This window comes from Notamacropus eugenii, chromosome 1, assembly GCF_028372415.1.
Source record: "Notamacropus eugenii isolate mMacEug1 chromosome 1, mMacEug1.pri_v2, whole genome shotgun sequence".
Lineage (NCBI taxonomy): Eukaryota > Metazoa > Chordata > Mammalia > Diprotodontia > Macropodidae > Notamacropus > Notamacropus eugenii.
The window spans coordinates 23,809,712-23,837,492 of record NC_092872.1 but is presented as its reverse complement, the minus strand read 5'-3'; the positions used below and the strand labels follow the sequence as shown (position 1 = coordinate 23,837,492).

General features: G+C 38.3%; 1 protein-coding gene across 3 annotated transcripts in view; it reads right to left on the bottom strand.

Annotated features, from left to right (window-relative positions):
* Positions 1–27,781, bottom strand: part of SAXO1 (stabilizer of axonemal microtubules 1) — a 113,844-nt gene that overhangs the window by 68,013 nt on the left and 18,050 nt on the right. Inside the window, exon 1 of one of the 3 annotated variants that reach the window (XM_072655579.1) lies at positions 27,702–27,776. The exons of the other annotated variants lie outside the window; for them this stretch is intronic. The gene's annotated coding sequence lies outside the window, so the exon portion shown is untranslated. Of the gene's footprint in view, positions 1–27,701; positions 27,777–27,781 lie in introns of those variants that run through there. 3 annotated transcript variants of the gene reach the window in all.

Below are 27,781 nucleotides of genomic sequence, written 5' to 3'. Positions count from 1 at the left end.
TGAATTGAAAAGGATGGGATCATATCTTTAAAAAAATTAAATTAAGGGGTGAGAGAGAAATATATTGGGAGGAGAAAGGGAGAAATGGAATGGGGCAAATTATCTCTCATAAAAGAGGCAAGCAAAAGACTTTGCAGTGGAGGGAAAAAGAGGGGAGGTGAGAGAAAAATATGAAGTTTACTCTCATCACATTCGACTAAAGGAAGGAATAAAATGCACACTCATTTTGGTATGAAAACCTATCTTACAATACAGGAAAGTGGGGGAGAAGGGGATAAGCAGGGTGGGGGGAATGATGGAAGGGAGGGCAATGGGAGGAGGGAGCAATTTGAAGTCAACACTTTTGGGGAGGGACAGGATCAAAAGAGAGAATAGAAGCAATGGGGGGCAGGATAGGATGGAGGGAAATGTAGTTAGTCTTACACAACATGACTATTATGGAAGTCATTTGCAAAACTACACAGATATGGCCTATATTGAATTGCTTGCCTTCCCAAGGGAAATGGGTGGGGAGGGAAGGATGAAGAGAAGTTGGAACTCAAAGTTTTAGGAGCAACTGTCAAGTACTGTTCTTGCTACTAGGAAATAAGAAATACAGGCAATGGAGTATAGAAAGTTATCTGGCCCTACAGGACAAAAGAGAAGATGGGGACAAGGGAAGGGAGGGATGATAGAAGAGAGGGCAGATTGGTGATAGGGGAAATTAGAATGCTCTGTGTTTTGGGGTGGGGGAGGGGACAAATGGGGAGAAAATCTGGAACCCAAAATTTTGTGAATATGAATGTTAAACGTTACATAAATAAATTTAAAAAATAAAAAAAATACAAAATAAAACTCTACTAATCCTGGCATTCTGGAAATCTAAATTTCACTGTGTCACTGAAAATGTCACTGTTCTTTTTAGATCTCATTTTTTCATGCAAAAAAATGAGCATATTGGATGAAATGATCTCCAGGTTCTCTTCTCTCTCTAACGTCTTACATTCACGCTGTCTACCTTCAGGTCTTGCTACTAGCAAGTAGCCCTGTAAAGTGTTTGATTTTATTAAATCTGACAATTCAGTGGGCATACCTATAGCAGAAGATATAATACCAATAATACTAATAATAATTTATATATATTTGTATATATGTGTATATATTTATATATACATTTATATACATATATATTTATATAGAGAGAATTTTAAGTTTTTGCAAAGTGTTCTGTACAGGTTATCTCAGTTGGATCAGTCAATGCCAGAAGTTGTACTCTTCTAAACTATACCATGTATCTAGTTTTAATTTTTACCACTTACAAATTCACAATGTAAGTGTAAAATTCAATATTTTCATTCTTTACATAAATATATGACGATTTTCTTCTAGAAAGTAGTTAGAAAATAAGGAGGTTTAAGTGACCAACAACATAAAGAACATAAAGATCATAGGATATAGAGCTAGAAGGAAGGAAAGGACAACATCCCTTAGAGACCCTGAAGTCATCCAGGGGAGTTTAAAATGGGTTCTGTGAACTTAGATTCCTTTTTTAATATGTTGGTAGTTTTATTTTAATGTAATTGTTTTCCTTTGTAATCCACAAGAATTTTATGCATTTAAAGCATTATTTTAAGAAGGGGTCTATAAGGCTTTACCAGATGCCAAAGGGATCCATGGCACAGAAAAGTCTGAGGGCTCCTGATCTAGTCCAACTCTTTCCTTTTAGAGATAAGAGAATGGAGACCAGAGAAGAATAATGACATTGCCAAGGTCAGATAATGAGGTAATGACCAAGAAGAGCCAAGAACTTAGCAAACCAAAATGGCTTAAAAGTCCTATCTAAGACTGAATGTGGGAAAGATTTCTTCAAAGAGCTATGTAACCTGGTCAACACAGAGTTATAAGACAATCAGATAACTTAATTTTAATAGTAAACTTAATAAAATAATAACTTAATAAGTTATTACAGCCTAAGTAAGAAAAAAGCCAAAAAAATGAAAAGTTGTTCATTTCACACAGACGCACACACACACAAAGTTGTTACACAGTTTGATTCTGTGTGTGTGTGTATGGTGCATACTGACAGCAGAGAAATTTATGACCAAAATATGTCATTTAATTAGGGTCTGATGGAATAAACTATTATGTAGTTTAGTTTACAATTAAAGCCTCAGATAAGTGAAATGATTTGCCTGAAGTCATTCAAATATACCTAATTCAGGCACATTAATGGCCCTTTGTCTAGTAGAATTAAGCATCAATAAAGATGGATTTGTTCTGCATGGATCCATAAGAGAACTAGGACCATAGGACAGAAACTGAAAATTCCTGGAAAGCAGATTTCAGCTTATATGGAGTTCCCTGTCATCATAGATACTAGAACACTCAGGTACAATGTAGAGGAGACTAACACACTGGGTAAGGAGCTGGACTTGATGACTCATAAAGCCTCTTTCAACTCATAGGAGCAGACTCAATCCTTCTTCCTAAATACCCATTACCACACCAACCCTCCACTTGATACAATCAACTCTTCACTATAAACCTTAAGACTCCAGGGCTCAAGGTGATGGCCCCATTTTTCTTGCTAATTTCAGGCAATGGACTAGGATACTTCTCTACCTCCCTTTCTCCCTTGCCCATGGTTAATCTTAATACCCCAAAGTTTATCAAATAAAAGTCGAGCATATCCCTTTCTTATAGGGAGTCCTAGATTATAAAAATAACAAATATAAAGCTGGATGGGACATCAAAGGTCTTCAAGGGCAATCCCGTCATTTTATAGATGAGGAAACTGAGCCTCTGAAAGGTGATCTGTCACACAAATACTAAGAATATAAGAAAGCAATGGAATCTAGGTCTTCCTGACTCCAAGTACAACATACAATCCCCTACACCAAACTGTTTCTCAACATGGACAATTTAATTATTATAATAATGATTAATAATAATAATAATAGCAACTAATAGTAGTAGTTATATTTATATAGGATTTTAACTTTAACAAAGAACTGTTTTCACAAGACCTTGTGGTGTGTGTGGTGAAAATATTAATAACCCCACTTTCCAGATAAGGAAAATGGAATTGTGTTTTTCCCATAATCACACAGTAACTGTCAGAGCCAGTATTCACCCCAACTTTTCAGTCTCTAGGGTCAACATTCTTTCCACTACAGCATGTTGCAATTAATTACTAACAGAATAAAATGCAAGTAAATATATTCATCCATCCCTGGAGAAATATGCAAAAATAAAATACACAAAGCAAAAGATCAAAATACTCATAATTTTCCCCTATAGTAGAGAACATGAATGAAAATAATTCTGAATCTTAGACTTTCAGAGTTGGAAGAGAACTCAGAGATCTAACCCCTATGGAACACTTTAAATTTAAATGTACTATATAATTTTTTTTAAATAATAAAGTACCCTAGACATAAACAGAACACTGATCCTCTAGATAGTCTTAAAATATTTCAATTTTTCTTCCTCTTAGTCCCTTTCCCTCAGCAGCAGAGCTGGGACTAGGTCCTAGGTCCACTAGATCTCTCTCCAGTTTTCTGGCCTCACCACTATGAAACACAGAATTGATCTGACACCCCCTCCAAAGCACCCCAGTTCAGGAACCTCAGGGACAAAATAAAGAGGGGACAGAGTAGGGGGAAGAAAAGTTCATTATCCCTATCTATTCTCCCCTATCAAAGAGAGTTAGTTGTCAGATTGCCATATAGAGCCCTAATTCTGATCTTTTCTCCAGTCTTTCAATGAAAGCTGAGATGCCTTCTGCGGCAAAGGAGAAGATGCTTTAAATCAACCCAGCCAAAACCTGAGTATATGGCCAGTGGCTACTGCTATTACTTGTGAATTAGGGATAACCCCCCTTCCAGAGAAGAGAAACTGGGGTCAGCTGTGTGTGAAACCAAATGAGAACATGGCCTCTAGAGTCATGTCTGTAATGGGCAACTGGCTGATGAGAGCCCAGTCTTAGAAGCTTGTGGGTTAACAACAGTCAGAACCTATCCCACACACTTCCAGGACTGGGCAATCATTATCTCTAGTTATTATACATCATCAGATTTAGGGCCCTAGAGATGTGGTAGAACAGCTCAAAACCAGCTCAAGAGAGCTGATTTTTAAACTTACTGTGGGAGCTCAGGAATTGGCTAATGCTAGAAATGAGGGTTTGGTTTATTATTTTGTTGATTGTGTAGACTTCAGAAAGTAATGGCGAAAATGTTCATAAATTTTAAGGTACAATTTTTCTCCAAAGTGCTAGTTCTTAAACATTTACCAGCACACCACTGGCCAGAAGAAACTAGCAATTGGGCAGCTGAGTCACTTCACAGAGCAGGAAACCAAAAACTGAAGACTTAGTGATTTGCCCAGGGTCATCATATGAGTAGCACAGCCAGGATAGCCCAACCTAAATGTTCAGACCTCAAATTTTATGTCTTTCTATTACACTAAATCACTCTCAGTTCTCTCATCCTTTGAGCCTAATCTAACTGAATTTGTTTCAGAGGTAAACCAACCAGGATAGAAAGGAAAATTCAAGGACAAAGGCATTCTAGGGATTGGAACCACTGAATGAAGGAAAGAGAAAGCATAGCAAGGGTAATGGTTATCATCATTTGCATTACATTTACCACTTATAAAGTACTTTCCTCACATACCCCATTTCATAGATGAGGAAACAGGATGAGTGATCAGGAGGATAGTGTTAGCAATTTAGGGACATTTGGGGGCCAAAAAGGGAAAGACTCTTGTGTAGCTGATACTGTAAAGGAAGAAGGTATCTACAATTCCAGGGCCAGTTTAATACTTCAAGACATATTTCAGGGATGATGTCTGATGGAGTAAGTGGTTAGAGACTTGGGAGAGGAACTGTGGTAAAGTAGAAAAGTCACTGAGATTTGGAGTCCAGACCTGAATACACATTCCTGCTTTGCCACTTACTTCATATGTCACTTATATGACCTTGAACAAGGCATATAATCTCTTTGGGGCCTCAGTTTCCTCATATGAAAAATGAGAGAGACTTGGGACGAGATGACCCCCGAGTTCCCTATCAGTTCTATATCTACAATCCTCTGAGTAGTAATGACAGGAAAGTGGAAGAGCTAGAGTTTGTGGTAAGAGATTAGGACAGAGTTACAAGGGAGACAGGGTGCTTAGAATATCTGACAGTAATACTTTGGGGGAAGGAACTTGGATATGTGATTGAGTGCCAAGGCAAATGTGGAGGAGGAAACCTCCAGATGTGCACTGAGTACCTAACTGGGAGATTACTTATGGGAATGGGGAGATGATCTCTGGGTCCTAGTGCCTTCCTTGATTTCCTTTCTCAAACACTTCCCTAACCCCAACATTAACTATTCCAGCAAGGAGAGAATAAGGATAAAGTCCACCAGATCTGACTTTATAACCAGCAACATATCAGAATCTTACCTTTCTGAAGTCTTACTACATCTTTTTGGGAAAGAGATAAGGAAATATGAGCATAAATTAAAATGCCAGGATAACTTCAAAATATTGTTGAATGCAGACAGTTAGGATTAGAGTCAGAAATCGAACTTCTGACCCTAAAGCAGTGTTCGCCAATGAAGGACGAACACACTTTCTTATCACTACCTCTCCAGGAACAACTGCCAGGCAAGTACCTGAAGCCTGAAACCCAAGGAAGGAATCTTTAGCAGGAACACGGGGGAGGAAAGTCCTTTCTCACCCTGGGAGTGAGGTGAGAAAGAAAGAAATTCAATAAATCTTTGGACTCAAGACGATGAGACCAACTGTAAGATCATTGGGGCTCTAAGGAGCTGGTTCTGTGAAGAAAGACATGTATAAACAACTTCAGACTATTTCTCAGAGATGAGCCTAGAGTAACAAAAGTTGCAGACACCTGTTATGTCTGTGATGTTCATTTACCAACAATTAATTTGACAAGCACTAATGTTTGCCCAGTTGTATGACAGATACTGTGTTAGGCACTAGGGGCATACAAAAATAAGAAATGCCTAGACTTTGTCCTCAGAAACTTACTATCATGTGTAGCCTAATGAGAATTTCGATGGTCATCAGGGGTTCTGTTAAAAAAAAAGTTTAACCCAAAGTAGTTAATTGAACCATCAATTTAATCCAAACTGGTCAAGCTGGTTTGCATACAGTACTAGCAAAGTTTTTGACATTCCCACAATATAACACCCTCCAACCTTTTTTTTTTTTTCAAATATAGACCCTTGAATGTGCCTTTGGTTTCTCTCTGTTTTCTTCTATACATTCACTGGGAATATAAAAGACATTGATAAAGCGGAGCCAAAATAAAAATCCTCCTCAGGTGCTTCCAGAAAACATCCTTTAAAAAAATAAAGTCAATACTTGGCCAATTGAAAAAACCAACAAACAAACATGAAAGCCAAGAGACAAAAAAAGTGTGAGGTAGGAGATTCGGAGAAAAGTCATCCATTGAAAACCTCTACAATGCACAAATCCTGCAAGAAAACTCTGGCTTTTAGCCCTGGGGAGCCAACACCACTTTTTAAGCTACAGTTTGAATTAAATGGGAAAACGTAGCCAGGAACACACAGAGATATGGTAAGGTGGTGATGACATAAACAGCATGAAAAGAAGACATGCCTTATAAGATGTGGCAACAGGGAGAGAACCACAGATGCTTTCCTGGCGGTGTGCAAACGCACCGAACCCCAGGTGGGAACTATGAAGTAACCAAGACAATTTGGTATTTAAATCTCATGGAGGGAAAATCCATATATTATAAAAATGGGACAAACATGAGGAAAAATTAAAATTTCTGGGGGTGCGATTCCCCAAATGGAAGAAAGCTACCTACTAAAACAGCTGTGAGAAATCCTGAAATTCTTACAATCTTGCATTTCACAAGTGAGTCAAACTTTCCTTTTATTTAACTCATACAAGTTCCGTTCATCTCTAAGAGCATGAGAGGCAGTCTGGCCCAGAGGAGAGAGGGCTAGCCTGGAAGTTTGGGAGAACTGGGTCCAAGTCCAGTCTCTAACACAGATGGACTGTGTGACCACTGGCAAGTCACTTAACCTCAGTGCCCTCAAACAGCTAAGATTTGATGTTAAAATGAGTGGCCTCTGTACAAGGGGAAGGAATTTCTTCTCTAGATTGAATAAATCAAAGTCTGGATGCCATCCACAATGCTTCAGTTCCACTCACTATGAGATTATTCAGTCTTCTAAGGTAAAGCTGTCTATGGAAAAGGAAGTAAGTCAGGTATCCAATGAGTCTAGATTTGCCATGCATATTTTTTTACTCAAAAGATATCACATAAAGTATGATGAGAGGCAAGGTAATGCTGTACAAGAGTTTTCAAAGTGTAGTTCAAGGACTCTCCTGGGAGCTCCCAAAGGGGTCTGCCAGGTCAAAACTTTTTTCACAATACTAAGACATTTTAATTTCTGGGGCAGTAAATATGAATAGATATAACCTACATAAACAAAAACTCTTGGAGGGAAGAGTGCTCAATAAATTTGAGTGTAAAGGGCTCCTGAGACCAGAAAGTTTGAGAATAATTGTTCTAATGGACTGAGAGACTGCCTCAGAGTAAGGAAGAGCTGAGCTCACATCCTGGCTCTGAAACACACTGGTTGTGCTATCCTGAGCAAGTAACTTAGCCTCTCACTGCCCCCTCCCCCAATCCCCACCAACTCTCTAGGAAGCCAAATTCCAGTGGCACTGGCACAGTCTAAAGATCACTTGCTCTGGAATCAGAAGACCTGAGTTCAAATCTTACTATCTATATGCCCTTTGGCAAGTGACTTAAACTCCTTGGCTCTCAGTGTCTTCAGCTGTAAAATGAGGGAGGAATGAGACTAGATGGCCTCTGATTTCTAAATCTGGGATCCTATGGTCCCTTCCCTTCAATCAGCATCAATCCAAGGAATTTTCCTAAGCCAGTGAAATTGGAGGTCTAGTCCCAAGTCCCAAGGTAAAACACAATATTTTTCATCAGTGTTGAAGAATTTCTGCATAAAGAGTCCTGAGCATTTTAGTAACAGTTGTCTCCAGTCATAACCACGGCATCTTAATGTAGGGAGGAGTCAATAACATTGTTTTTACACATAAATTCATAGACAGAGACGTTAAGCATGCAGTTAAGTTTAACAACCAGCTTTTAGCCACATTAGGAAAAGAATCCACATTTCCTGCCTAAACAAAAAAAATCTCTCCATCATGCCATCCTCTTGTAGAAAAGAAGGATTCAGTTGGATATTCTGATTTTCTTTTCAATTCCTAATCATATTACACTAAGTTATCACTTATCTGGAGGGTTAGGTTTCCAGAAAACACCCCTCTAGAACAGACTTACAATGCTGGATGTAAAGAACAAAAGATGTTTTTGAGCACCCAAAGTAGCTGTTATAAAGCCCCAAACGAAGGCCAGGCTTTATTCACAGGTCCTTCAACTCTTACTTAGTGTCTCTTATTTTACATTTATTTATTACCAGCTCAGTGGTCAACGAAGTGGAGTGATGCCTTCAGACACTTATTAGTTGTGTGACCCCTGGCAAATCATTTAACACTGTTTACCGCAGTTTTTCTCATCTGTAAAATGAGCTGGAGAAGGAAATAGCAAACCACTCCAATATCTTTGCCAAGAAAACCCCAAATGGGGTCACAGAGAGTCAGACCTGACTGAAACGACTCAACAACTACTAACCAGCTCAAATAGCTTAATCAGCCAGTCCAGAATACTAGGATCACAGATTGAGAGTGTAAGAGGTATTAAAGTTCATCTAGGGCAATGATTCTCAAAACTTTTTGATGCCAGAACCCCTTTACACTCTTAAAAATGCTGGAAGGTCCCAAAGAGTTTTTGCTTATTTGAATTAAATCTAATCGATCAATATTTATCGTATTAGAAATTAAAACATCCTAGTATTATTATGAAAATTGTTTTGATTTCTCAGACCCCCCTGAAAAAGTCTTGGGTAACACCCTCCAGTCTCCAGACCATAGTTTGAGAACCACTAATCTGGTAAAAATTTCTCATTCTACAAAGAAAAAAACTGAGGCTCAAAAAAGCTAATTGTGTTGCCCTGGGTCACATATGTAGTAGACAGAGCTGGGATTTAAACCTAATTCTTCTGACTCCAAATGCAGTGTTCTCCCAAAACAACAGGCTAGAAAATGGGGAAGGGAACACACAGCACAAGAATTAACAGTCTGGCAGCAAGGATAAAAACAACAGAAAAAGTATACACAAATTGTATGATCACAGGACAGTACAAAAATGAATTACTTAATAACAATACAAGTCGATTTGTGTTATCATTAGTAATAGCATTTATAGAGTACCTTAAGGCAATTTACAAATATTTCATTTGAGTTTTTAGGAAAACTCTATGAAGCGGGTGCTATTATCTCTATTTTACAGATGAGGAAAGTGAGGCTCAGTTAGGTGGCCTGCCCAAAGGTCACATAGCTAGTAAGTTGCTGAAGCAGCATTTGCACTCATGTCTTCCTAAATCCATATGCCACCTAGCTGTGTTCTATATTCTCTCTTTAAGACATCTCAGAAGTATGTAAAACACAGAAAAGTTTTCAATTAAAATTGTTTTAAAATTTTAAAGCATTTGTATTTGAGGCAATAAATTAAATTCAATTACCTGGATACTTTATGTAGAACACTTCAGTTTCCAGCAACACAGAATAAATGAGACATGAGTGGACCTAACTGTATACTCACTTGTATTATTCTATAGGGTGCTAGGTGGTATAGTAGATAGAGTGCCAGACCTGGAGCTGATCATTCTGAGTCCAAATATGACCGCAAACATTTACTAGCTATGTGACCCTGGGCAAGTAATTTAATCCTGTTTGCCTCAGTTTCCTCATCTGTAAAATAAGCTGGAGAAGGAAAGGGCAAACCACTCCAGTATCTTTGGCAAGAAAACCCCAAAATGGGGTCACGAAGAGGGAGAGATGACTGAAAAAACAACATTACTCTGTAGCGTCTTCATGCTTTGAACTTGTCTCTTCAACAAGCTTTTAAGCTCCTCACGGGCAAGAATTTAGTATATTTCTTTTTAATAATGACAGCTGACATTTACATAGCACCTTCACGTTTACCTAGAACCTAGCGTACACCACTGTCTCTGAACCCTGGCAGGAACCGCCAAACATGGGCACTCGTAACTCAACCTTCCCCTTCCCATCAGCAGCCCTGCTTGGGGAACATCACCCCGGGGCACCCAGCGCCTCCTGGGGACACAACTGTTTTCAGCTTCCTTTGGTGTTGTCTTCTCCAATTAGATGCAAACTCCTTAAGAGCAGGGAGCTGCCTTTGTCTTCAGCGCACAGTAGGTACTTCATAAATATTAGTTGAATCGCATTGAATTATTATTGAATCGCTTATTATCATGGGATTTTCCCTATTTTTTTACCTTATTTTATTAGTGTATTGCATATTGATTTATTCCTATTATTTATAATTTGTTGTTTATATTGTTAATGACGTATTGTTTATTATTTATATTTTGTTGATATATTTAGACTTTTAAGTCATTTAAATTATTTCATTTGTATTTTATTTGAATGCATTTATTCCCATTATTTGTATTATTTACATGTGTTATTTTTTTATTACTCATATATTGGTGTAGTTTTATTTATTTCTATTTCTATATTTTGTTATTTTTATATTGGTTTACATTATTTTCTATATTTTATTACTTATATTTTGTTTTTATATGTTTCTATCTTTTTATAAATGAATTTCCCTATTTTTCCAGATAAGAGACTTTGCCCAGGGTCACACAGGAGGGGTTGGCAGTGAACTGAAAGCACAGGTCTCTCCCTCCTCCTTCTAAGCACAGTGCACTTTCCACTCTGCCACACTGCCTCCCCAGCACCACACCAAGCACAAATCCAGGTGTGTAGGAAATGCTTCAATACTTAAATACTCTTGATGAGTCTTACTCTCTGGGGCCTCTTCTACCTCTAGAGCCTTTCATTCTACAATACCCAAGTACCTCCTTCTGTGACTACTATGTTTTTTCTAAATCTTGACTAACTACCTAATAATAAGGTGCACAAATGCCTCTTGTCTATGCACTTAGTGGAATACAGTCTATAACCAATCCTTTCAACACTTAAGGGCTTTATTTACTTTATGAACCACCTCCAAATTTGTGGAAACCAGGATGTAGTGCTAGCTGATCAATGGAAAGGTGTGATTCACAAGTTGATGGGTTTGCCATCTAAGTCAGCATTAACTCACCTTCTAAAAGTAAGCTGGCTGGTTCAGCTTAAATTGGGACAGTAATTGAAAAAAAACTACCAGCACATCAACTTCCCCTTCAATCCACTGAAGAGTTCATACAGTCAGTCAGCAAGTATTTATTAAGTACCTACTATGTGCATCCTTCCTTCTGTTGCTGCTCTCCTCCCTCTGCCAAATGTTTCTGAAACATTTCAGTACTTGTCAACACCAGAGGATAAATGTAAAAGAGGTAGCAAAGAGCAGCCAGAAGATCTGAGTTCAAATTCTGGTTCTGCTGTATACTACCTCTATGATATCTTGGACAAGTCCCTTAACTTCTCTCACCTTATCTTCTGTTTCTTCATCTGTAAAATCAATCAGAGGGTTGATAATAGATGCCTAAAGTATCTTCTGGGTCTAAATCCTATGATCAGTCAATAATAATCAATAAGCATTTATTAAGTATCTGCTTAAGATCCTATTAAATGTATTCAATATTGTTATCTGTCAGCCAGGCAGCTAGGTTTCCTGGAGTCAGGAAAACACCTCTTCCTCAGTTCAAATCTGGCTTCAGACACGTAACAGGTGTGGGACCCTGGGCAAGTCACTTAACCCTGTTTGCTTTGATTTCCTCATCTGTAAAATGAGCTGGAGAATGAACAACAATCTGTTAGCCACATAAACACAAGATAAGAAAGGAGAAAGAAAATTAGGTCTTACGCTTCAGGAAGTTGAATGTAAGCTTGAGAACAGAAATGGCTTCATTCTTTGTATTTGTATCCCCAGTGCCTAGCATAGTGTCGGTTCCACAGAAAGCACTTAAAATTGCTTACTGATTAATTTGTCTAGTTGGAGTGAATTTCCCGACATTAGCCCAGACAGATGGGGAACCTGACACCTCGAGGTCACACCTGGCCCTCTAGGTCCTCAAATGGGGTCCAAGTTAAGGCCCTAGAGGGCCACATGTGGCCTCAAGGCTGCAAGTTTCCCACCCCTGGCCCAGCATGTTAATCAACAAACATTTATTTAAGCACCTACTGCGTGGGGTGGTAGTAGGGACCTCTGGATAATGCACCATGATACAAATCAAAGTGCTTTAAGAGTTTGCAGATCTGCGTTCCAGGCTTGGTTCTGACACTACCTGGCTGCATGTCTGGGTCTCAAGGTTTTCCTCATCTGTAAGGATGAGACTAAACAGTCTCTAAGGTCCCTTCTAGCTCTCAAATTTTTTGGTTTATTTTTTTTCTCAGTCTATCAAAAACCCGAACCAGGCTGAGTGAAGTTCCCAACAAAGAATCTATGCAGTTTCTTGTTCTCACAGGTGCATATCACAAACATCCAGCTTTACCAGAAGAGAAAGATGGTGAAAGTGAATCTACAAGAATTAGAGAAAATTAGGCTTTAGGAAAGGACTTTGTGAAAGGAAAGGGGCACCCTGATTGCCTATCAACACCCATTGTTGGACAGAAAGGGCTTTCAGGTGAAATGCAGAGACAGAAGCTGGAAAAAGCAACTTCTTGTCTCCTTTTTCAGATCATGTGTTGCCCCCCTGTGGAGAACAAGTACAAAGAAAAGTTCATGGGAATTACAAAGATTCGCAGAATACAGTGAAGTTTTATGATATTTCTTAACCCTTCACACTTCTTTCACCAACCACTGAGGCAACTCCCTTGATAAAATTTTAAGAGACAAAAATTTTACTAGATGTGCTATAAGCCAATAGTCATCTAATAATATATTGTCATAATACATAAAGTATTTCAGGATACAAATTTCACATATGGGAACTATTTAACCCCACAGGAAAACAATCTGGAAAAATGTATAGTACTACAAAAAAATGTAAGCTCTTATCATTGAGGATCATTTTTCCATTATCAGTAATAATTTTGGTGATGTTTATATTTTAATGTCTCACAGTACTTTCGAGGTGACAAAACCTTTTCTTTACAATGTAGTAAAGTAATACTTACCTTCATTATTTGTAATTATGCTATTAACTGCAGCAGTCACTTATTTTGAGATACACTCATTCATACAAGCAACAATGTAAATGGATCAAGGAAGACACAGGAACTGCATGAGAAATTTACTGTTTAAACACAACGTATTATTTATGTTACATTCTAAGATACAAATAAGACACTACGAAAGATACAAGACGATTCGTGATTATGATGGTGTCTGCCTCTTTTGGGGTGATAACCCAGTAATTGTTATTGTTCAGGTAAGTCTGATTCTTTGTGACCCCATGGACCATAGCACTTCAATTTTGGATTTTCTTGGCAAAGATACTGGAATGATTTGCCATATCCTTCTCCAATTCATTTTACAGAGGAGGAAACTGAGGCAAACAGAGTTACGTGACTTTTCCTGGGTCATACAGCTGACTAGTCAGTGTCTGAGGTCAGATTTGAACTCAGATTTTCCTGACCCCAGGTTCAGTGCTCCATCCACTGAGCCACCTTGATACGTTTCAATGTTTCCCTTTATTGGAGTGGGAAGGTCCATACCTGCGATTTGACTGATATAAGGAACTCAAAGAAAAATCAGCAACTTGTCTGTAGTTTACAGCCTTTAAGAGGTGGCCAGGAACACTGTAAGATTAAATGACTTTTCCCTGGCCACAGACAGTGAGCATGTGCCAAAGGCAGGACATGTACCCAGTGCCCCAAAGCTAACATCTCCGTTTCACCATGCTTCTTCACCAACTATGATTACAAAAACAGAATCATATCTATTTTGTGCCTTGAACCAACTGCGAAACAAAACCTAATTCTCAAAATGTGTCTTAGGAAAAGGGTAGATATGGTGAGGAAACCTGGTCACAGAAAAGCAAAGCCATCTTCCAGGGATCTTCTAGCAAGTCAGGGAGAAGGTAGGTAATACAGGTCACCAAGCCTTCTTGGCATGTGGTCCTGTATTCTCTGCACCTAATTACACCATCTCTCTGATTATGGGCTACAGACACCACGAATGTCCTGCATTCTCAAATGACATCTTACAACCAGTCACCTACCACCCTGATTGAATGACTACCGTACAGAACTAGCTGGGAACACACAACAGAAAAACAAGATTTGGACAATAAGAGTGGGAATGTAACAGACAGAAACAAGACTAACAATCACCAAGCATTTATTAAATGTTTGCCAGCAAGTGCAAAGGGTTGACCTACATGATAAGGGCAGTGGGGTGTACTCAGCGAGCAAAGGTTCTCTGGATAATATAAAGTTTGAGTAAAGATTTTTTAAATGGCAAAAATGAGGAAGACATTTCCAATTTAACCTGTATATAGCTTGTGTCTACATAGCTCTTTGCACATGGTCTCCCCCATTAGGATGTCAGCTCCTCTTTTGCTTTTCTGTGCATCCCCATTGCTTGTCACAGTGCCTAGAATATAGTAGGTACTTACTAAAGGTTTAGCAACTGATATGAAAAGGCATAGAGACAAGAAAGAGGAGGCTGTATATGAAAAATAGCGCGTGGACATCCTTGGCTTGTCTGAATAGTGATGGGCCACCTAAAGGACACGTTAGTCACTCATACAAACACAAAAGTGGATATAATTCATAAGCAGAAAGGGACCTCCAAGGTTCTTGAGCTTTTCTGCGTCTTTGCCAGACTGGTGACACCTATAGACCCTTCTCAGAATAAGTCAAGTCAACAAGCATTTATTAAGCACTAGTGCATCTATTTACATACCAGACACTATGCTAAATGCTCAAGATACAAAGAAACGCAAAAGACAGGACCTGCTCACAAGGAACTGAGACTCTGATGGGGGAGACAACATGCAAACAACCATGTACAGACTGTCTGAATTTATATTTATATATCTTATTTTTATCTATTTCCATATTGTGCAAATGTGGTAAATTGGGAGTGGTCTCAGAGGGAAGGCGCTAAGGTTAAGGAGAAATAAGACAGGTTTTTTGCAGAAAACAGTGCTTTAGCTGAAACTTGAAGGAAGCTGGGAGGCAGAGATGAGGAGGGAGAGAATTCCAGGCATACGGGACATGGAGTAAAAATGTTCCAAGTCAGGACAGAGAATGTCATGTGAGAAAAACAGCAAGGAAGCCAGTGTGACTAGATATCAGAGCACACGGAGAGGACTAAAGTGTAAGAAGACTGCCAAGGTATGAAGGGCTTTAAAAGTCAGAGAAGCTTTAATTTGTTAGGGAGCCTCTGGAACAACAGTTGTGTAACATGGTCAGATCAAACTGAGAGCTGAGTGAAGCATGGACTGGAGCAGGGAGAGACTTGTGGAAGGGGGACCCAACCAGCAAATTATCTCAACAGTCCAGGAGTGAGGCAATGAGAACAGACACCAGGGCAGGAAAAGTGTCATAGGACAGGAAGGGGCATACACAAGAGATGTTTCAAAAATAGAAACCAAAGGTTTTGACCATGCATTCGGATAAAAGGGAATAAGAAAGAGTAAAGAGTAGAGGACAACACCCAGGTTGTGAGTCTGAGGGACCTGGAGAGTGGTGCTCTTGACAGTAAGAGGGAAGTGAGGAAATGAAGAGGGTTTAGAGGGAAAGATAATGAGTTCAGTTTTAGACATGTTGAATTTAAGATATCTAGGGGATATCTAAATGTTTTTAAACGTATGAGATAAAATACCCAAGATTACAAGGAATAATTATATCAAAATACAATCTGTCAAAATATTTTTTAAGAAGCTCACAAACCCCAAGTTAAGAACCCCTTTTAATCCCCTCAGTTTTCAGATGAATAAATTGAACAGCTAAGTAAACTGAGACCCAGAGAGGTTATGTAAGTTGCTCAATGTGACAAAGGTAGACAGAATTCAAGCCCAAGTGTTCTATGTCCATTTCTGTTTCCACTGAATACTATAGCGCTTCCCCCTCATTAATCAACCCTCCTTTGTCCTTTGGCTGGTGTTCCTTGTTGACCTTCTGTTTTTTGGTTCTGCCTCCACTTCCCAGTCTGTCCTAGACCTTTGCTCAGTCAAAGCCTTAGGCTACGTCTGACCTGTATTCAAGTCAGGTAGTTCCTTTTGCTGCGGATCCAAATCACGAACAAAGAAAAACTGGGAATCAGAACGTGACCAGATTACTTAAGAAGGTGAATATAAACTCATTCTCCTTCAGAAATTCAGCCAATTTTCATCGTGCTCAGATTTATGGCTGCTGCTAAGGTAGGCCTACAGAGTAACAAGGGCCCTGGTTTCACCATGCACATTATCAAATCACTCCCCAGCCCTATGCCCAATTAAAGATGATGGACATCTCAGAACTGGCTCCACAGAGGAAATAAAACATCTCGCTGATGAGAGATAGAATGTTCTCTTGTATATACAGAAGAAAAGAAGCCAAATGAATAGGATGACTAAAATATACAGGCTCCAATATGGACCCTGGGTGAGCTGGAAAGCATTAAAATCTCCCTCAGAGGTTTAGCAAATATTTACGAGACGACAGAATGAAAAAGAAAAGGTCCTTTTTGAAAAGACCTCAGGAACAGTAGAGCTGTTTATGCTGGAAGAAGACACTTCTTGTTTATGGACAAGATGGAAAAGTGATGCACAGCCTGCTCAGATATCTGCATGAATTCCTACATTTGCCCCCAAAAAAGAGCCCAGTCAAAATGTCCTTTAGAATGGATAACATTTTCATTTGTTTATCTTTGAGAATGGAAGGATTTAAAGATCCTAAAAATACATTTTTGTTGTTTTATTGATAACTTTTACACCACCTTTAATTCTGAATGAGGCAGTTAGGCAGCACAGTGGATAGAGCCTGGATGTGGAGTCAGGAAGACCTGAGTTCAAATCCAGTCTCAGATACTTACTAGCTATGCGACCCCGGGCAAGTCATTTAACCTCTATTTGCCTCAGTTTCCTCAAGCATAAAATAATGATAATAATGACACCTACCTCACAAGTTTGTTGTGAGAAGCAAATGAAATGAAATATTTGTAAAGTAGTCAACACAGTGCATGGCATTAATTAATTATTTTACTTATTTTAATTGTTAAGTGCTATATTAATGCTTATTAGCATCCCTCTTCCTTTCTTCCCATTCCCCCTAAATATTCGTATCTCCTCCTACTTCCTTACTAAGTTGCTTTCCCTGTAAGATGTTATTTTAAAAAAAAAGGTTTGGCAAAACCAACCAACATACTAAGACTGAGAGGCATATACTATTCCACACCCATAGTCTCCCACCCCTTCAATAAAAGGCAGGAAATACATTTTCTCATTTCCTAAGCCAAAGGCCTTAAAACAGCCATTCTTCTCCTGGAGAAAACACTTACTTTTTTTTGGACATTCAATATTTTCTGAGCTTCATAGGAACTTAATAAATGCTTGTGGTTTGGTTGATTAATTCTTCACAATGAAAGAGTATTTCTGTCTTTTGCAGGTAATCAGACTCTCATATGGAAGAGAAAATAGCTCATTCATAAATCTATTATTCTAACATCTTTTTCTCTCATGGTCTCTTCTATAAAAATTACTATTATAATGATGCTTATTCAATTCCATACTTATTAAGTCATGATCTGTGGCCTGAGAAATTCTAGTGTAAGTTAAATATTTTCTTTTCACTAAACTCAATAAACTCTAATGTTTCTCTATCACCTCCAAAATCAAATATAAAATCCTCTAGCATTCAAAGCCCTCCAAAACCTCCTGCTATCTTTCCAGTCTTTCTATGCCTTATATACCCGCCACACACACACACATACACACACACACACACACACACACACACACACACACACACACACACACACACACACCTCTTGAACAAGACATACCTGACTCTGGAGGAATGATCGCTGGCCGTCCCCTCCTCCTTAGAATTCCTTCCCCTTCATCTCTGTTCTTGATATCCCTGGCTACCCTTTCAGGTCATAGTTAGAATCCCACCTTCTACAAGAAGCTTTTCCTTAATGCTAGTAGTGTCCATCTGTTGACCATGGCCAATTTACCTTGTAGATACTTGCTTGAATGTAGTTATTTTCATCTTGTCTCCTCCATTAAATTATGAGCTCTTTGTGAACAGGAACTGTCTTTTGCCTTTCCCTACCACTTTGCATGACGCTTGCCATGTAGTAGGTACTTAGCAAGTGTTTATTAACTGACAAACTCAACTAAGATAACCAACCGAAGAACTAGACCAAGAATTTTTTTCAAATACTAATAATTTTGATGATTTTGAGATATGAGGACAACAGAGTTGAAACAGTCAACCATATTCAGTGGTATAAATTATACGCTGATTTTGTATACATTTGTATTGACTTATTCATGTATCCCCAGTTCCTAGCACATAGAAGGCACTAAAAAATGCTCGTGGATTTGAAATGATATGAGAGTCTCACAGGGCTAAAGCAAAAAGACATAGCAGATAAATTCTTCAACAACAGTGAGCCCGGGTACTAAGGAAGTACTTTGTAAGCTTTTTCACTTTACCCATGAATACCTTAAGGAAACACTTAACCTACTTAGTTTTAGTCACATATGGATTATAGCTCTCCACTCACTTCTTCATATGATGTGAGCCCACTGTTCTCTGAATTAAGATCTGTAATAGCCTTTCCAGGTCAATTACTACATGAAAAACCAAATTCTCCTCTCTCTAGAATCACAAAATCTCAGAAGGCTAGGAAGGACCTCTGGAGCCATCTAGGTAGGGCAAAGGTTCATAACAAGGAGTCCTTGAACTTTTTTTGTAATATTTGGTAACTATTTCAATATAATTAGTTTTCTTCATAATCCTATCTACATATTTTATTTTATGCATTTGAAAACACGATTCTGAGGAAGGGATCCATAGGTTTCATCAGACTGACAAAGGGGATCCATGACACAGTAAGAACCCCCGAACTGAAGCAACTTCTTATGTAATACAGGAATATCTCCCTCCACCAGATCTCTGATAAATCTTATCCACCCTTTGCTTTTGCACGTGGTATACATCTATTTATTCTTTCTTTTATTCAAAAAAACATTTATTATCAACAGCTCCAGTTATTGTTTTTTAAAAAAATTCTTATGCTAAGGGAAAAAATAACCTGCTGCCTTCTAACACTGGTATCTGTCCTACTTTCTGAAACTATGTAGGGAATAAGTAGGCTGCTGCTTCTTCTATGGGATGACCCTTCAAATATCTGGGGAACATTTATCCTAGTCTTCTCTTCTAAAGACTAAAAAGATGGCAAAGTAGAAAGAGTTTTGACATGGAGTCAGAAGGTCTCAAACTGATTCCTAGCTCCAGCCCTTTCTGGCCCCATGATTGTGAGAAGTCAATTCCTTTGTGTGAGACGCATTTTCTTCATCTTTAAATGAGAATAATGACCATCTTTACACTACACTTCCTATGCATTTATTAAGCACCCACTATATGCCAGGCACTGTGCTAAGTTCTGGAGATACAAAGACAGACAAAAACAGTTATTATGAAGAGTTAACTTTAAAGTGATGTATAAATATGAACCATTACTATTAAATTTGCTTGAAAAGATCCATTGCTGTTTTCAAAATAACTGGTGACCTGGTGACCATCTTTCTGATCACTAAGGTCTTTGATTGAACCTCTCAGTGAACTGACTTATGCCTTACACGTTTGTGGAGAGGCAGCATGACAGAGCAGATAGATCGCTGGTCAGCAGATCTATCTTTGAATCCAATATTTATAAATCCAGTAATGAATCTCAGTATTTACAAATTATTTAGACAAGGCACTAAAGCTCTCAAAGCCTAAGCTTCCCTATCTTTAAATGAGAATAAGCACACTTGCACTCACAGGGTTCATTGTATGGAAAGTGTTTGCAAACTCTGAAGGGCTATATTATTGTGAGTCATCATTATGAGATCTTCCAGGGCACTTGCATTCCACTGGCAGAGCCGTCAAAATCCTATGGTCACCTCCCACCACAATGTGGCATCAGAGAAGAACTTTAAGACAAGATTAGAAAGAATAAAATAGGAACAATCACCCCGTTCCTATAACTGTTTACCATTAAAATGTGATTTTACCATCTCTTTGCCAATCCTGGGCACTGTCTTCTGATTATCTTATCAATGACCAAACAAAAAAAACATTCCAAATATTGTCTACCCAGTGCAGGTTACAGTGGAACAACTAGACACCCTATTTATATTTAGATAGCACAGGAATGTGTCAGTATTGTAAGAAATGATTAAGTGTTAAGAAGATAAGATATAGGAAATATCAAATGTGAAAAATTCAGAGAAACTTGAGAAGACCTATAAGAAACTGATACAGAGCAAAATGAGTTGAACCAGGAGAATAACTTATACACAGTCATGCAGAAATATATCTGAATTCTCATCAGCTCTGACTTAGGAGGACTTGGTGGTGAAGTAAACCTTCTATCTGTAGGCAAACAGGTAATGGACAAGAAGGGTAGTGAAGCACAATTTTCACAAACAGATTTGTTTTTCTTGACTATTCTTTTAACTATCAACTCTCCAGAAAGCCCAAGACATACATTTAAGTTTAATCTGCATGATTAACATTATCTCCATCACATTCTTAAGTCTAAACAATCAACAAAATCATAGCTCAAGTTCCTGATTTGCAGCATTTTACTGACTTCCAATATGTAAACGAACACAATGAAAATTTAAAAATCAGCTGAGCTGAATGAGCTGGCTGCTCTAGCACACCCTCAACTCCCTTCCTCTTAGTTTAAAGTTCTTCGTCACCACAAAAGGAGCTATTTTAAATGCTTTTGCTCATATGGACCCTTTTCCTCTCTTTAAATTATAATCTAGGGTTGATATCACTAGGTCAAAGTTGACCCCTTTCCCCATATATTTTTCACTATCCTCACATCCAGTCTCATCACCAAGCATCAAAGTATATGTTGACTTAATTTGGAGTTCTTTGTGGAACTTCTATACTTTTTCATCTTTTCCAGCTTTTCTTATTTTTTTTTTTTTTGGTATGCACACACTACAGTTATTTCCATTGAGGCCTTTTTGCAAATACTTATCATGAGCCCTACAACGTGAGAAGACCAAATATTCAATGAAATGATGCTTGTCTGTTGCCTTTGTATGCATGATAAAACCAGCTTCACCAACTCCTTCAGTCACCTCTCCAAAGACACTAGTTTGTGAGTCATTCTTCCATTTAGTTGCAACTTTCTTCTCTCCTCTGGTTTTGTTCATAAGAAACATGTGTCAAGATGGATGCCATTAAAGTTCTTTTAGTTGCAGTGACCATGTGGTAGTCATTGGACAAGTATCACATATTTAGAATACCTACAGCTAAGTTAATATTTGTAGGCAGTCTAAAAGCTATACAATCCTTAATATCCCCTGTCCCTTTTCTGCCACTCTACCTACATTACCATTATAGAAGTAGAAGAGTTGTCCCATGGGACAGAGGATCATTTTGTATTTTTCTTAGTTTCTCAAATTGCTATGGCCAAGGAATTCATTGTCAAGCAGTCAACTTACTGGTGAGGAGCCTCTCCATACTTAGCTGGACTGATCCTGGGAAAGCAAACTTAAGTTTCTTTTCAGAGCCACACTCAATGGTCATCTAAAACAGTAGAACTTGTCAGAGCTTAAGTTTCGCTGGTACAGCTTTGGAGGATCCGAATCATTTTAAAACAACAATGATGATTTAGAGGAGGATTTCATGATTTCTATTTGTAAAAGACATTGTATCAAGCCCAGTGAGGCAGCTAGGTGGCTCAGTGGATAGAGTACTGGGCTAGAGTCAGAAAGGCCTTATACTCTTCTAAACTATGTGACCCTGGGCAAGTCACTTAACCTCTGTTTGCCTTAATCCACTGGAGAAGGAAATGGCAAACCACTCCAGTATCTATCTCTGCCAATAAAACCCAGCATTGGTGTGCTATGGTCCATTGTATCACAAAGAGTTGGATACAACTGAACAACCACAACACTCAAGCATAGGAGCATTGCAGAACCTCCTGGAGGAGATTCACGACAAACCAAAAAAGTCTGACGTAAACATCTACACAGGAAACACCAAACAGATCTAGAATTCCCTTTGACTAGACAATGCATGCAGTGAGCTAGATAACGGTTCATCCATCTATACGTGAGCAGACACGGGCCCACAATTAAGCAGGAGGAATAAACGACTAGATTTTCTTTGAGAAATTACATAGTTTCCTTATAATCCCAAAGTTCTTCCTCAAATAAAAAAGAGGAAAGGGACCAGAGTCACACAACCTAACCAAGTATGGATCAGCCAGTTATTCATATTGTTGAAGGGAAAACTGACACCAGTGAGATCACAGATTCACTTAAGTATGTGAGTTTAACCTCTCCTGGTACCTGGCAATCATTATATTCTTTCTTAATAGCTCACAAATCACCTACTGAAACATTACAGAATTTTGTCAGGAAATCACATCCAGCTTACCATTTTTCCGTAGTGTCCAGAATTTGCCCCATGGTTGTCTCTAGTCGGCTACCAGCACTTCTCTCATTCTCTGTGATCTCTCAGAGATTATGCACAGTGGCTCTAAATTCCTTCACTGCTCTAGAATGTATTTTTATCAGAGTCTGGAGACACCAATTCACTTAAAGTACTGTCATACTCTCTTATTTACTATCTCTTTCCTTATCTTGAGTTCTAATTCCTTCTTTTTACACGGTTCTACTCTTTCCAATCTAAAAAATAAGTCTCCTTGCTAAAAAATCCTCCCACAGTCGGCTATGAATTCTTGGAGAACATGACTGTTTTTGTCATTCTTTGTATTTCCAAGGCTTAGCATGTCGCTTGGCAAACAGTGGGCACTTAACAAATGCTTCTTTTTTTCCCCGCTTAATAGTATTCAAATTACATGTAAAGATAGTTTTCAACATTCACTTTTAGAAGATTTTGAGTTTCATTTTTTCTTCTTCCTCCCTCCTTCCAATCCCCCCTCCCTAAAATGGCAAGTAATCTCATATAAGCTATACATGTACAACCCTATTAAACATATTTCCACATTAATCATGTTGTGAGAGAAGAATCAGGACAAAAGGGGGAAAACCACAAGAAAGAAAAGAAAGAAAAAAGAGTATGCTTCAATCTGTATTCACACTCCATGGTTCTTTCGCTGGATGTGGTTAGCATTTCCCATCATGAGTCTTTTGGAACTGTCTTAGGTCATTGTACGGCTGAGAAGAGCAAAGTCTATCCAACCTGATCATCGCACAATGTTGTGGCCACTTAACAAATGCTTCTTGTCTTGAAAAAGACAAAAACAACAACGAAAGATAACATAGGGTAGATAATGGCACAGAAGGGGAAAAACAGTTCTGACTCTTCTTCTGAGATGTTTTATAAATAAAAAAGAGAACATATTACTGCCCTCATGCCCCAATGTCACTCATGCATTATATTATAGCAATTGGCAAATGCTGTATCAGTGCAAATGGCTTTAAGAAAAGTCAGCTTCTCAAAACAGAGTGGAGTGGTATAGAAGTACAAAGAGCACTGAACTCTGACTCAGGATTCAGAAGACCGAGGTTCCAGTACCAGGTCTGCCACCTAATAACTCATTTCTTCTCCTCTCAGACGGTCCTCTCTTGCCTTCCACCCAACTAGCTGTGGGACCCTGGGAAAATCATTTAACTCTAAGCCTTGGTCCCACTTTCTCCATCTGTAAAATGGGAATAATAGCACCTACCTTACAAAGTTTGTTGTGAGGACCAAATGAGATAATATATGTAATACATTTTTCAGACCACAGAACCTATAGAAATGTTACCTGTTACCATTATTAACTGTAACCTCAACAATTTCCCATCTTCTAAATGCACTTTACATGTTTCTACCTACAAGTCTTTGATGACACCATTTCACACACACACACACACACACACACACACACAACTGAAATGCTCTACTTCCTTTCTATTAGTATAGGAAAATCTTACATCAGGTGCTTCTTAACTTTTTATGTGTCATGGACCCTTTTGGCAATCTGATAAAACTTACTGACCTTTTCTCTGAATGCTTTTAAATGTACAAAATTTTATACATATATATGTTTATATACACACACAAAAGAACCTAATTATATCAAAATTTATAAGTTATCAAAATATTTCATCATAGACCCTAGGTTAAGAATCTGTCTCAGACATTGTTCAAGGCTCAGCTCAAATATGACCTCTTCTGTGAAAACTTCCTAGTCTGTCTCCTTTCTTAACTCTTAAGGCATTCTTTTCTGTTCTAACCACTTAACACTCATCATTTAACATAAGACTGGGCATACAGGACAAAATTATTTGGAGGGGGGAGGGAAATAGTGGAACATATATTTACATACGCACACATATACACATATATACATATATAATGTATATATCTTACTTGTCAGAATAGATTAAAAGCTCCTCGAGGGGAGGAAGCATGTCTAATAGTACTCTTCAAGACATCTGGCATAATAATTTATAATCAGTATTTCTCTGCTAGACCCTTCCTTTGATGCTTCCTCATAATCTGAAGGTGTCCATGGGGTCTCAAAGGCTATGTCAGAACAATACAAACCTTGAGCAAATTCAGCTTTTTAAATAAATACCCAATGACTGACTACCTGTTGCCCTAGGATAGCCTGGCTACATTCAGGTTGGCCTCAAAACAATGAATTCTGGGACGACAACAACCCTCCAAGCCCATCAACTAAGTTGGAGGGGGGCTTGTATCTGCACTGGCAGAGGGTGTGCCCACACTGACAAAATCACAAATCCCTAAAGTAACATATATAATTGGTTTCATTCTTCTGTTGGCGTAATTTGATATTAAATTGGGATTTGGCAAATTACACAAACTGTCTTGTCTTATTCTCTTTCTGTAAGATGTAAGGTGTGTGAACAGATGGCTAAATTCTAAACATGAACACTTTGCCAACTCCAAAACATGTCATGGTTTAAATGCTTAAAAAAGACATGCACGCGTTGTTGCTTAACATAAAAATATTTCGATCAAGAACACAGAATGTCAGAAGAGAAAGTAGGTGGTAGGGGTTTTCTGTTTGTTTGTTCGGCTTCTAAAACTGTACTCTCCTAAGAATTAGCCAAGATAAAAAGATATTATAAAGTATTTCTCAAAGTTGTTCTGTGCCGTTTCTTTTCTCTGACAGGATTTTTAATGTACATTTTTAAAATTAAAAATGAGAATTCTACACAAAAACATGTTATATCAGACCAGAGCTGCTTTTTTCTCTGCCTCTTAATTTGTTACTAAGACTCTAAGAAAATAAAAATCTAAGGTTAAGGAAATTTCCATCAATGTGAAGAAAATATTTTCCAAAATTAAAATCACAAGGTTCTCCCTGGTTAACATAACTGATTTAAGTTGCAGATATATGGCTTGCCCGAGAGATCACCTTTCTCCCTGTGCACTGTTCAAGGGCCAAATCCACATCCTTTTCAACTCTGGGAGTCTTCTAAGGAACTCACTTTTTTATAAACTGCTGAGCATACTGCCAGTGCAATATAAACATTTAATGACACATTAATCAGCACTGGAATTTCCTGTATCACTTAAATAGAAAAAAATAATGTATGTTTTGCAAGCCACAAAAATGATCGGATGTAAAAGTTACTGCCATATCGATTACTTCATTAACTATAGAAACTTGAAGTTCAAATTTTTTAAGGGAGTCAGCATTGTTTGTGTAATTGGGATTTGGAGGGAAAAGAAATGAGTCCAAAGTACAGCTCCACTCTACACTGTGTGACCCTGATCAAGTCATTTAATCCCTCTGGGCTTCAGTTTTCCCATCTGTAAAATCTGTAGCATTTATGCTACCCACTTCACAGGGTTTTTGTGAGTAAATATTTTTAACTCTTAATAGTAATACGAATATGAGGAGTTATAATTTCAATAAATATTTACTAAATGCTAGTTAGTTTCATGACATGATGGAAGTCCCATATCCCCAGAGGCCCCCACTTCCAATAAGTCCCAGATCTTAAATAGCACTTACCTTGTATACCTCTCTAATGCACTTATCACATAATTATTTATTATAGTTATCTGAATTTGTATGTTATCACCTATATGACTATAAGTTCTTTGAATGTGGGGACTGGATCTTAGGTAAATATTATATTCCCCCCATGCCCCTCAATGCTCAGCAGTGCCTAAAAATAGCTTATGTTAAATATTTGTTGAATAACTGAATGAGATCCCAGCACTCATGGAGCTCACCATCTCATCAGAATATAGAACACATACACAAATAACAAAATGGCACCTAATAATAATGTCTCTCTTAATTGTACATAGATAATGACTCATGTCACTCTTGGGTTAAAAATCTTCCAAAGGCTCCATACTGCTTACTGAATAAAGTTCAAATTCCATGGTCAGACATTTGCATTCTGATATTACCCTACTTTTCAAGCCTTATATCATAATATACTCTCTTCTTCTTAACTCCTCTCCAGGTGCCACTCCTGACTCTCCAGACTTCTTCCTCCACCATGTCCCAGCAACCTTCTCAGCCTAGAAGATGCTTCCCCAAATGTAGACTCTTCCTCTGATTGGTCAGTTCCTCCCAGAACCTCCATGTTAAGGTCCCAATCCAGCCATACATATTCCCTTCTCCTTCACTTTTTTTGTGCCTTATTACTGACAGTCCAGACGTCTTTCTCCACCATGGCCCTCCCTTCTCTCTCTCTCCTCATCTACCCCCTCTTCTCTTTTAGATGTTGCCTTTCTCCATTAGACCATAAGCCCTTAAGGGCTAGCACTGTCATTCCTTTTGCTTCTATTTAGCATTCCCAGTGCTTAGCATGGTACCTGACTTATTTGTTGCTGTTCAGTCATTCAGACTAATGAAAACAGAGGTTAAGTGACTTGCCCAGGGACATACAACTAATATTTGTTTGAGGCCAAATCTGAACTCAGGTCTTCTTGATTCAGGGGATAGACCACTGAGCCATCTAGCTATCTCTACCTGACAAAGAGTAAACACTTAAATACTTTGACTTCCCTTGTACTGTATCAATACTAGAGCCAAACTGTGCTATTTGCCTCCCCATGTATACATTAATCAATTTGTCAAACAAAATCTTGTTCCTGCTCACAGTTCTTTATACCTTTGAGGCCCTTCCCCTCTTTCTTGGTCTTAAATTCCTATTCACCTTTTAAGGGAGAGCTCAAATGCTCTTCCTCCATGAAGCCTTCCTTGATTTTCCCCAGTCAGTAACGACTCTTCTCTCCAAAAAGCACTTGGTTTGCACTTCATATATGCACTCATGTTTCACTCTGAGAGCTGTTGAGAATGTGTTCTATTTTCTTATTTCTAGCACTGGCTACACAATTGCCAATCTCTACATCCCTCGGTCTACAATATCATAGAACTTTGATTTGTACTTCCCTAATACACTTACCATGTTCATAGCATAGATCTAGAACCCCAAGTCTACCTGGTACAACCTCTTCATTTTATAAGTAAGAAATCTGAGGCCCAGAAAGTCTATGTGACTTACCCAAAACAACACAGAAAGTTAACGTCAAAGGTAGGATTGTGAACTCAAGTCCTCTTACTCCACAGCCAGTGTGACCACCA